Source organism: Papaver somniferum, chromosome 1, assembly GCF_003573695.1.
Source record: "Papaver somniferum cultivar HN1 chromosome 1, ASM357369v1, whole genome shotgun sequence".
Taxonomy (NCBI): domain Eukaryota; kingdom Viridiplantae; phylum Streptophyta; class Magnoliopsida; order Ranunculales; family Papaveraceae; genus Papaver; species Papaver somniferum.
Window position 1 is genome coordinate 37790010 of NC_039358.1, and position 12117 is coordinate 37802126.

The 12117-nt window shown below is 35.5% G+C and overlaps 1 long non-coding RNA gene and 6 other non-coding genes across 8 annotated transcripts; all 7 read left to right on the forward strand.

The window, feature by feature from the left end:
* The first annotated feature begins 2703 nt into the window (after positions 1 to 2703).
* On the forward strand, positions 2704 to 5493 carry LOC113283433. 2 transcript variants are annotated; one of them, XR_003327457.1, is made up of 2 exons: positions 2704 to 4056; positions 4735 to 5493. It is a non-coding gene; the product is annotated as an uncharacterized LOC113283433 (long non-coding RNA). The 2 variants fall into 2 exon arrangements; XR_003327458.1 differs by having other exon boundaries at positions 4747 to 5493.
* On the forward strand, positions 2856 to 2979 carry LOC113341157. The gene has a single exon (XR_003355804.1). It is a non-coding gene; the product is annotated as a small nucleolar RNA SNORD14 (small nucleolar RNA).
* LOC113341916 lies at positions 3068 to 3172 on the forward strand. Its single transcript, XR_003356208.1, has one exon. It is a non-coding gene; the product is annotated as a small nucleolar RNA Z103 (small nucleolar RNA).
* On the forward strand, positions 3422 to 3545 carry LOC113341152. Its single transcript, XR_003355798.1, has one exon. It is a non-coding gene; the product is annotated as a small nucleolar RNA SNORD14 (small nucleolar RNA).
* Positions 3640 to 3763, forward strand: LOC113341144. The gene has a single exon (XR_003355797.1). It is a non-coding gene; the product is annotated as a small nucleolar RNA SNORD14 (small nucleolar RNA).
* LOC113341919 lies at positions 3843 to 3951 on the forward strand. Its single transcript, XR_003356209.1, has one exon. It is a non-coding gene; the product is annotated as a small nucleolar RNA Z103 (small nucleolar RNA).
* On the forward strand, positions 4428 to 4514 carry LOC113342457. Its single transcript, XR_003356686.1, has one exon. It is a non-coding gene; the product is annotated as a small nucleolar RNA snoR116 (small nucleolar RNA).
* Positions 5494 to 12117: the final 6624 nt, after the last annotated feature.

Consider the following 12117-nt stretch of genomic DNA (forward strand, 5'->3'; position numbering starts at 1 on the left):
TTCATTTATCTCTTGCAACATAATCAAAGGTTTAGCTCAGATGGTCTTTCCCATTCCTCAAAGGTTTAATGCACTCCAGGATGTCTCAGGTTCGAGTCCCTCAGGGCGCAATATTGCAATTTGACATGGAAGGTGAAAATGACTGAGTAGGCGCGTGATAGTTTATCCAAGGAAGTAAGAAGGATGTAGAAGTATGCTGATTTACATTGTAGGGATGTGTAATTTGAGGTGGGAGATATGGTATTTTTGAAGCTAATGCCCCAGATTCGGAAGAAGATTTTCTAGCAACACATTGCATAAAAGCTTAATTCTAAGGTATGATGGTCCTTTTGAAGTGATGAAAATAGTTGGTAAGGTGGCTTACAAACTCGTTTAGCAAGAACAACTAAAAGTGTGATCCACATCCTTCCGATTTGGTTAAAGACCCTTTTGGGGTAGAGGTTCTAAGGAACCTGGTGGAGGTCTTCTAGCAAGGCCATTTGAGAGAACTACGGTCGGGTTTGATTCCTATTGAGGATACGTAGGCATCCAATGATGGTTCGATCGACGTTGGAAGATGGAGGTGATTTTATCTATTGATCGTCTCATGCATGAATGCATGATCCGAGGTGCAGAATTGTTGGCAGGATGGTCAAGGACTAGATTATGAAATCTAGTTGGTTTAGGAAACCAATTACTAGTGTCCTAAGTATACTTAAGAGGTTTGTCTCTTAGAGTTAAGTTAGGAAACCCTATACTTGTAGGAAAGTAATCCTTATTAAGGAATGTGTCCAGCCCTATTGATATGTATAAATAGCCATAAAGAGAACTAGAGAAAATACACTAGAACTAAGTAAAAAGTTTTCTTATTCTCTGCTTAGGCTTTGTATATTCCAGCTTATATGGTGATATATAAAATTGCTTATTCCTTTCTGAAGATTCAACCTCGTTAAATACTTGTTCTTCTTGTGTGTGTGATTGTGTTCTTGGCGATATTGAGATACCTCGTAGTAGTGCATCCCACTTTTCATGTCAGATTTTTGAAGACGTACCATCCTGATTTATAGGCCACTTCGAAAAAGCAATCAAAGTGTGTGCCACCAGTAATCATATTACAATTTGACAAGCAAGTGAAAAGTATACTTGATGATCGAGTTGAGAGGCAAAGCAAGAAGAATATCAGAACCTATTATTTGGTACAGTGGCATGGTTTACCACATTCATAGGCTTATTGGGAGAAGGATACAACACAGTGGCAATTTCAAGAACAAATCCAGACTTACTTAAAGCTAAAAGAATTGTCGAGGGTATCGAGTTAAGTTGGTGGAGGGTGTTAGACCAGTTGGCACGGTTATCCAACTGCCTTGCATAAATTAAAGTTGTAACTTCTAGGCAGTTACTTTGTAAATAGCTTTTGTAAGACTATATAAACCTGATCTTGTAAAGGTTTGGATGTCCGATACAAGAAAAGTTACAAGTATGCAGTAAGAATAAGGCTCTGTTCAAGATTAGAGTTAAGTTCTATTGGTATATTTATCCTTTTATTTGGCTTTACTATTTTAATAATCAAATGGAGTTATGCTGATTTTGGTATTATGCATCAAATGGAGTTATGCTGATTTTAGTAGCCTGAATGATTGTGAGAAGAACCTCTATTTTAATATAGACCGACTACAATTTTGATTTAGAAGAAAATAGATTGGCCAAGTGCATAAAGGCTGAAGTGTGTTAACCGTGTGACAGACGGCAATATCACCAATTTGGATGGACCGGCGGATGTAACCAAACTTGCGCAAGACTAGGGCTGTTTATGGTCGGTTTTGGTTCGGTTTCTAGCCAAACCAAAACCGAAACCAATACTATTGGTTTCTAAAAATCTAAACCAAACCAATCCATTTACCATTGGTTCGGTTTCCAAATGGTTCTAGTTGGTTTCGTTTTGTCCCAGTGGTTTTTGGTTAACCAATAATTACGTCAAACCAAAAAAAAAAAATACACAAATTTACAGATAAAAAAATCGTAGTTGCTTATAGTATTGATTTACACAAATTTACAGACAAAAAAATAAATAAAAAAATATCAAGAATAGTCAAAACTTATTCTAATTCTAGAGATCAAAAGAAGATATATAATATATCTTAATTTAGTTATTGACAAAGAAAAAAGAAGGAAGACGGGAAGAAAAAAGTCGAGTAGCAGCAGCTGTAGTTGGGGGTGGAGAAGGGAGGCGACTGAGAGAAGGAGAAAGAGAAAGAGGGAGAGTATCATAATGAAATATTAGATTTAGGGTTTCTATTTATCCTCTAAATCAATGGGTAGAGTCTAATACTTGTAAATCGACGGTGGAAACTAAGCTTAAAAAATAATCGATTTTCCAATGATTTTTGATTCGGTTTTATAGGTCAAACCAAACCAAAACCAACACTATCGGTTTTCCATTTTCTACACAGTAACCGATCCATTAATAAATGGTTCGGTTTGATTTCTTCCTAATTGGTCTGGTTTGGTCCGATTCCAGCGGAAAATCGAAATCATGTTCAATCCTACGCAAGACCCACTTATAGTTGGCACTTGGGCTTTGTATGTCGGTTAAGACCTCAAATCCAATCGAGTCTCTCCTCTCAAATCCAGCGGCGGTACTTGCAAGGAGCAAAGAGTCTCGAACATTCTTAAACCCTAATATTTCCCCTACCTTATAAATACAATCCGCTGTCTAATCTCTTCTCACCACAGTCTTCTTTAGGGTTTTAGTCCAAAATCACAATATCCATCGCTAATATGAGTCTGTCTGATGCCGTTTTTCAGAATTCATTATGTTTATTGTAGTAATTTTCGCTTAACATTTTGATTTGGTGTTGGGTATGAATCATTAGATTTGTCGATGATGATAGAACTAAGGCTTGTTTCTCAAGAACATTCGCAGTTGCCGCCTGAGAACTTTCGCCTTTCGCCGGGCTTGAGAGTTTATGCTGCTTTATCCTTCCTTGGATGTCTGAGACTCTTTGTAATCTCTTCAATTCATATTCTTAATGTTTGTTTTTCAAATCAGAATCGATTTATTTTTTTTACTGAATGAGAAATAATTGAGATGGAGGTGATGATCCTTTCCCCATATTATCGACTATGATTATAATATGCGTTTTGTTTAAATCTCTCTCAACAGGAGATTTTCCAAGCCAGTACTCTGATCCATCTATTCAGAATCTCAATTTTAGCTCAGATTTTTTTTATTGATTTTTTTTTTCCAGTTTTATGAATTGGGAATTGATGTCTGCCCCTATGGCTTGTTTAAGTGCCTATGGGATGATCAATTCGCAAAACGAAAATCTCGTAAATCCTTCGTTTCAGTTTTTCAGAATTCTCAGCGGATTCTTAATTTTGTTTTACTTTTCTGCTGATAATTTGAATGGAGGAAAATTTATTTGAATTTGAGTTTGTAAATTGTTGATGATGATAAAACTTAGGCTTGTTTCTCAAGAACATTCGCAGTTGCCGACTAAGAGCTTTCGCCTTTCGCCGGGCTTGAGAGCTAATGCTGCTTTATCCTTCCTTGGATGTCTGAAACATTATCTTTACAAACTCTTTTTTTTTTCTCAATTCTTTGGATTTTTAATTCCAATTGATCTAATATTGTGTGGGTTTTGTTATATATGAATTGAGTGTCGATGATGATAAAACTAAGGCTTGTTTCTCAAGAACATTCGCAGTTGCCGCCTAAGAGCTTTCGCCTTTCGCCGGGCTTGAGAGTTAATGCTGTTTTATCCTTCCTTGGATGTCTGAGACACACTTTTTGATTGATTATATGAATTTAGTTTCAAATTTTAGGCTAGATTTTGATTTTGGATTTAGGTTTTTGAGGTAAGATGGAGGTGATGATCCTTTCCCCATATTATCGACTATGATTATAATGTGCGTTTTGTTTAAACCTCTTTCTCAACAGAAGAGGTTTTCCAAGCCAGTACTCTGATCCATCTATACTCTCTCAAATTTAATTTGTCTGATATATTCCGTTATTACATAAGTCTATTTTTCTGCAGTGCATTCGTAGAAGCCAGATATGAGGGCAAGCATTCTAAGGTCTGTTATTATTATCTCCGAGGGCTGCTGCCTCTTTAAGTGTATTTTAGCCTTTTAAGGTTTCATTTTTTGTTGAAAACCCTACATCGATGTTTATACTTGTGAACAAAGAAGATAACTATCCTGAAAAGGTCAAAATACACTTCGAGGGTCCGCACCAACTGAATTAGTCCAATGATGTTGGTTGTCGGAAAGGTTTATTATGTGAAGTTAGGAGTTCATGTAAGGGCAAGCTTTCTAGATGGTGGATGCTTTTAGAAGAATTTTTTTTACCTCTACCGGCCTTACCTGTACCTGTGTTGCAACTCGTTTATTCTTGAATAGAAAGAACAAAGCCTCTGCTAGTAGTTCAAATTAGATTTATATTAAAATGGCTGTGATGATCAAAATTATACCATCAAACTTTGAGAGCTTTAAAAAGCTCGTTGATGTAAAAATAATTACTGATTTCTGAGCCTATTTTCCAATTTAATCACTGTTTGCTAAGTTTTTATTATTCAATTTTAGTTAAGGCAACAATACGCATATTTTAGATAGTGATTTCAGTGCTGAACGTTGGCAATATTGATCTTGAGCTGAGGTTTCTGCACTATTTGCCTTCTTCTACCAGCAATTTAACGCCCGCATAATAATAATAGGTATTCACATTTAAACCCAATTTATGTACATTGGTAACAGCTTTGGTTTCAGGTTGAACCCGTCTAGAAGCTTAGATATAACTTCATGGACATCTATCATCAAATACGAAAAATTATGAAATATTTTTGGAAGACTTAAACCGAGCCCAAAATGTTGTGTATCGGCTATATGATCATTTGCATATACCAACTCGACAACAATTCCTGGCGCTATTTGTTGCAATGTCTGGCTCTATTTTTGTACTGGGGAGGATGAGACACAGCAGCGGGCGAGATTGACAAGATTCTAATCAAGTTTCGACTAGACTGAGGATCTGTGATTAGTTGGTGTTCATTCATTTGCACACGTACATGGCTCTGTATGCTTTGGTTGCATGGGGACCCGCTTTGCTGCTTAAGCCAAAATGTTTTTGCTGCCTGTAATGACCCAACTAACACACACATTTGATATATTTCTTTGCGGTTGGCCTCAAGATGTCAGTTTGGGGGGGTATTCATAGATTTTCAATTGGTGAATGATACCGAAGGTGTGGTGATGACACTATTGTGGACTAGAGTTTCTGATTGAGGCTCTTCACCCTAATTTGACGACAAAGCTTGCCTGTCTGAGCATTGCAATGATATAGATCGAGGAACGTTCCTTTTTTCTCGGTTTGCAATATATCAATAGATTTAGTTTTTATCATTATGTTTTTTGAATTATTCAAATTCAGGAAGATCGACATTAAGTGTTTCAGTCCACGCTGTTTGTATTCATGCTGCTTGTGGTGAATTATAGCCAATAAAATTTGTTTTAATATTTTTTTTCCTGGTCTCTCGACTTTATATGTTTTTTTCCCGATCTCTCGACTTTATATGTTTGTTTGACCTGATTCATTCGACTACTCAAAATTACCTGACCATGTTCGAGTCAGGGATTAGGACTGAGTTAGAGAGTATGTCAAATCTGACTGCCCAAAACTAATTGGGGATATGAATTGGATATGAATTGCTTCCCTCATCCAAAGGTGTCTGTTAAGAGATCTGTTTTGAGGCGAAAATACTAACCTACCTACCCGAATTCATAAGAATGCCTCCACGAAACTAATTTTATGAATGCCTCCACGAAACAACTAATCAGATGCCCAATCGATCGAAATCAAAATCGACAAGTCCTTAAATGCAAATAACAAAATATGTGGAATTGATTAGACAATCAAATCGACAAGTCCTTAAATGCAAATACCAAAATATGTGGAATTGATTAGACAATCAAACGCGAAAAGTATATATGTTTGAGAAACAGTAATTACCTAAATCTAATCCTATATGAAAATAACTTTCTTTCTTTACAGTTTTACTCAAACACCTCAAAATATTTTAGCCAAATAAAAACTAAACCAACTACCAATTTTACCCATATAGATTAAGAAAAACCGATCTGCCAGATTCTGAATCATATGTAATTCAAATTTTTGCTCAAAAGTTTCATATACGTGTGGTTTTAATGTTAGAGCATGCACAAGAAAAAAAATCTGGTTAAATTGGGGCCTATAGGTTTTTCCTTCTCACACCCCAAATTACTCTAGACACCCAAACCTTATAAAAATACTAATTAACCCCCGCATTAATTTCTAAGACTTACTAATATAAATTCTAATCTTTCTATTTTCAATAAATCCAAAATCAAAAAAACCTAAACCTAAAAAATCTTTCCATTTTTATCATAAACTTTCCAAATTCTCAAAACCCTAATCAATTTTTTTTGCATCCTCTACTCCGAAGATCTTCGATCCAACCAAGAAGAAGGTAATCTCCATCAACCCATCTTCTTATCTTACTGGTTCACATCTTTAAATCATCGTTTTTGACAAATCAAAATTCTGATTACACCCAAAATCGGTTTTTCTTGACCTATCGAATAAATCGATTCCGGATTTTTTTTCGACCATGAAGAGCATGCACAGTAATCGGTTTACATTAGGATGAACATTATCCCATTCTGGCTTAGAAATGAAATATGAAGATAGATCGCCAGAATCGATTTATATATGTAATATGTATAATCCAATTAATATAGTCTTTTCATCTTTCTTTCAGAATCATATTTTATACATGTACCACATAAACCGATTTTAGTGGTCTCTTCAGAATCAGGTTACATATATTTCTTTATGTACGGATTTTTAACTTGATTTTTTTTTTTTTTTTGTAGAATGGACTTCGGACACCTACCATTCTACAATCACGATTTAACCGATGAGGATATCTTGAGGCAACCACAAAGAGTGGCGGTGAGGAACCTATACAAGTTTGCATTCGGAGCTGAAACCCGGCTTGAACAAGCCCTGGAATTGATTGATAAGCTTTCACTTGAAGAGCTTATTGAGGTCATCACCTTCGCCAAGATGAGGAGAAACATGATTTCATCTGGGAGGGAGGTCCATGCAGAAATGTGGGAACTAATGGCTGAAGTACAAGCTGCTCCTGATGGTGGTGGTGCTCCTGCTGATGGTGGTGTTGCTGGTGCCGGTGCTCCTGCTGATGGTGGTGATGCTGGTGCCGGTGCTCCTGCTGTTTAAGTTTTTATGTTTAAGTTATAGATATTAAAAGTTTAAGTTTACAAGACTTGTGGTTATTTTAAGGTTTTTATTTTGGATCATATTTGTGTTGAACTTGATGAACTTGAAGCTTTAATTATATTTATGTGTTGCTCTATAGTTCTAGCCTGACATGTCAAGAATCAGTTTACTCGATATATCATTATAAACCGATTATGCAGGCCAATCTTTCTGGATGTTATCGAATCGGATCACATATGGAAATATATAAACCGATTAATGTTTGGTAAAATTTCAAAATTTCAAATGACTTTAATCGGTTTACTTTGGTCGCAATAAAGACCGATTCCTTGTGGCATATAAACAAAATCGGTTTTTATAGTCCTTCTAAAAGACCAATTATTTCAAATTATTACACGTTTTTCAAAAAAAATAGTCGTTTGGGACTTTCTCTATAAATAGAAACCTCACCCTTGTACCCCATTTGCCCCAAAATTGATCATTTTATTCCCTCTCACTCCATATACTCCAGAACTACTCATTTCATACATATACATACAAGAAATGGCATCATTCGACTCTGCAGAAGATTTGGCAATCACGAAAGCATGGTATGTGGAAAATCGGCTTAGACGTCAATCCTCCGAAAAAGAGGATTCAACAACCTTTTGGGTTAAAGTACACAACAAATTTATCCAAGAATTTGGAAATCCTAATGCAAGAAGTGTTCAATCCATCCATGAAAGACACATAGTCATTGAAAATACTTGCTTTTTTAGCTCGCCAACCTCCGATTTTTAACGCTCGCCCCTTCACCTTGTCCATTGCACAATTTGTAAGTAATTTTGTGGTTTTTTTTACGTACCCCATGTTGTGTTATCTTCCAACGAAACACCACTGACAAATGTAAGATTGTTTTTGTGTTTTTGTAACACGAAATCGTGAAAGCGCGCTACTTGGAAGTAAAGGGGGAAGCATTCGCATTCGATGCAAGCTATCACTTCTTGGCAGATAGAATCCCGGAGGATAACCCGGACTACTTGGATGAGGTATCGTCTTCGTCGGAGGAAGATTGATGGTTTTAAAAGTTTTTGTAAAGGTTTTGTGGGTAGACCTCTATGTAAACCCTCATAAGAAAAATCCGATTCTCATAATCGGATTATAAAAGATGTCAAAGTAAACCGATTCTGGATGTCCTCTGGTAATTCTAAACACCAATCCAGAATCGGTTTACAAGTGAATGAACGTAAACCGATTCTGTGTAACTTTTACGAAAAAAAATCAAAATGTTGATGTTTTGATGAACTCTCTAACATTAGTTAATCTCACATCCAAAACAAAATTAACCCCTAATATGACTAATTAGTGCTAATTAATAAGGGGTAAAATAGGTAGTTTGGTAATTATTTTGATAACGGGTGGTGTGAAGTGATTTCTAGTGACCTTTTTTTGTCATCTAGCTATATGCCCCAATTAAGTCACATAGGCCCCAATTTAACCAGGAAAAAAAACATGTCAATTGTGTAAAGGATCACAAAAATTATGCTACATCAAGCTAAGTCCTTTTAACTACTCATAAAATTGATGCTGATAAATGAAACTAATTGGACTCATGGAGTCAAGTTTTGGATCATGCACTCCTTGGTAGTTGAAGCTAACTCGCATGATGAATTTTGTTGTCAAAAACAGTCTTTATGTCTAAAATGTAAACCGTGCAAGAATTTGATACCTGAATTTAGAAAATCGAAGTTTTAGTGAGTATTTAATAATAAAAAAAAACATTAGGAGTTAGTCCAGTTGGCCAGGAACCTGACTCTCAAGTAGGAGGCCAGCAGATCAAGTCTCCGCTCAAGAGTTTGGAGATCTCATGAAATACTCTTCTAATGTAATTTAAAGTTTAAGTTCTTTCCTATTAAAAAGAAAAAGCCAACATATTCATTATTTATATTTACCCCCAGTATTAAATCCTGGTTCTGCCTAGTGCCACCACTTGACTCTAGTGTTCAATACCCAAATTCAAGTCTCTCATGCTATTCAACGAAAATGTACTTGGTTTGTTCAGATTCAGGAGTTTCAGATGGGTGATCTTTTGCACATTTCCAACAAGAAAATAGACCCGCCAACCGTGTAAATCATCGGAAAAGACATGAAGAGTGTTTCAAATCAAGTTAATCTGAGCACACAATAATTCCTTCTAACAAAAACAAAGTGGTGATGGAAATAATTTATGCTACCATTGTAGCAGCCAAAGTAGTTAGACTTCTCATTTGCATCCAAATCCCTGGCTCCACGCACTTCAAATTGGCAAATGAAATTTTTATCCGTATAACGTTTATTGAATTGCCATGACCAATTGCAAATATGTACGACCTGGTTAGGCTTACTCACCTGGAAAGCCAGAAAATTAAAGAGATACCACTCTTGACCACTCATTTCCACTTCAGCCACTTTCACCAAGACAAATACAAATTAGTCGCAATCTACTGATTGACTTCGTTAATCGACTAATTTATTTAACGAGTAATAATGATTCTTAATCAAAATCTATTAAACACAGCAAACTAAGTAGTTGGTTCCGAAGTATGATAAAGAGACCAAAAATGTAATTCTTTATCAAGTAGTTGGTTGTGAACCGAAAGGAAGCATCTGGACTAGAATGATTTATAAGGGTATTTGTTTGCAGCCAAAACCGAAATTTCCTTAAATTATGTTCTGGCCACCACCATTCACCAAAATCTAGTGAAACAATTTTTTCCCTTAACAGTTTGCTCTAACATCTTAAATTATATCAACTTTAAAACTCAAGAAACCAATTAGTCTTATCCCGATTCATATGCACAAATTCTTTGCTTTTAGCATATATATATATATATATATAACCAATTAGTCGTATCTTGATTCATATGCAAGAATTCTTTGCTTTTAGCATACATACATATATACGTATATATATTGGGTTCTCGAAAAAAAGACAACATGTAAAGGATCTCCAAAATAACAACGTTTGTAAAACGAAGTTTGTGTGTCTATTCATGCCAATCATGTCGATAATTAAAACCAATCACAAATAAATTTGTAAACAATTTAGAATCTCGTTTTGTGTAAAATCCCCAATTGTTGTTCATCAAATAAATGCATTAGTCTTCCGATCAAAAAAATACATTAGTCTTGGCTTCAAGAGGATTTTAAAGGTTGCGAGGAGAAGTTTCCCCTTCCAGAAAAGGTTGCATTTGAGTCCCTGGCCACACAGTAGCAGAGGCACCTGAATTGTTCTTACAGGAAACATTAACATTTATTGATGGTGTCAGCTTCAGGAGTGGTGCATAGAAAAAGCGGGGGTCTAATAACCACACCCAATATTTTGTTTCGGCAATCTATATGGACTAACTCCAATATATTTCCAAGAGAATCAACTAGACGGTCGGACTTAATTAAATAAAATACATCCAAGAGTTATATCTCTGTTTCTCAATGTAATCAGCAAATCAAACATATAGAAATCCGCGATCCTGATTATTATGAGAAACAACTGGAAAAGTACTAAAGACCAATGTTCAAGTGTCAATTAATTTCAATCAACAACCAAAGGTTGGATTTACCAATTGACTGAACTACGCACAACCTGTGATATTTCAATTATATATAAAATATAATGCATAAAATAAGTAACACAAACACCAGAAATTTTGTTAACGAGGAAACCGAAAATGCAGAAAAACTCCGAGACCTAGTCCAGATTTGAACACCACACTGTATTAAGCCGCTACAGACTCTAGCATACTACAAGTTAACTTCGAATTGGAATGTAGTTGATCCCTAACCAATTTCACACTGATTAAGGTTCAGTCGCGTTCCTTACACCTCTGAATCCCAGCAAGACTCTACACACTTGATTCCCTTAGCTGATCTCACTCATATCTAAGAGTTGCTACGATCCAAAGTCGAAGACTTGATAAACAAATTTGTCTCACATAGAAAAGTCTATTGAATAGATAAATCTGTCTCCCACAGAAATACCTACGAGTTTTTGTTCTGTCTTTTGATAAATCAAGGTGCAGGAACCAATTGATACACCGGTCTTATATTCCCGAAGAACAACCTAGTAATATCAATCACCTCACAATAACTTAACTATATGGTAGTGGAACAAGTTATTTCGGAATCATAAAGAATGAGACGAAGAGCTTTGTGATTACTTTTTATAACTTACCTATCGGAGATAAATCTCGAGTAAATCTTAGAGAAGATAGTACTCAATACGATAGAATAAAGTAAGATCAGAACACGCAACTACAGAGAAAATAGTTGGGTCTGGCTTAAGAATCCCAATGAAGTCTTTAAGTCGTTAACCTATAATGGTTTTAGGAAAAACCTAGGTTAAAAGAGAATCGACTCTAGTCGCAACTAGTATCACACAGGAGGTGTGGGGATTAGGTTTCCCGGTTGCTAGAGTTCTCCCTTATATAGTCTTCAAATCAGGATTTGATAACTTTGGACCAAAGCAATCAATTTTCACTGTTAGATGAATCCTGATTTAAGATTTAACCTAATATCTTTCAACCGTTAAATTGATCTTATCTTGTTACACACAAATGAAATATACCTTCATTTAGATATGGGTAACCGTACCTAAACGTGTATATTGAGTTGGCTTAATAACAGTTAACCGAAGTTAGCCATATGAACACTTTTCAATTGTTTATATTCTCATAGAAGTATACAAGACACAATTGAAGCAAAATCAGATTCATTCAAAAGAATCAGTTCATGAACATTTTAGCCACGATTTGTAAAGATTGCATTCCTTAATTTATAAATGTATTTGTTCATGAGTATGAAATCATACTTAATCGATTTATGAACTTGAACCACTTAAGTTTGCG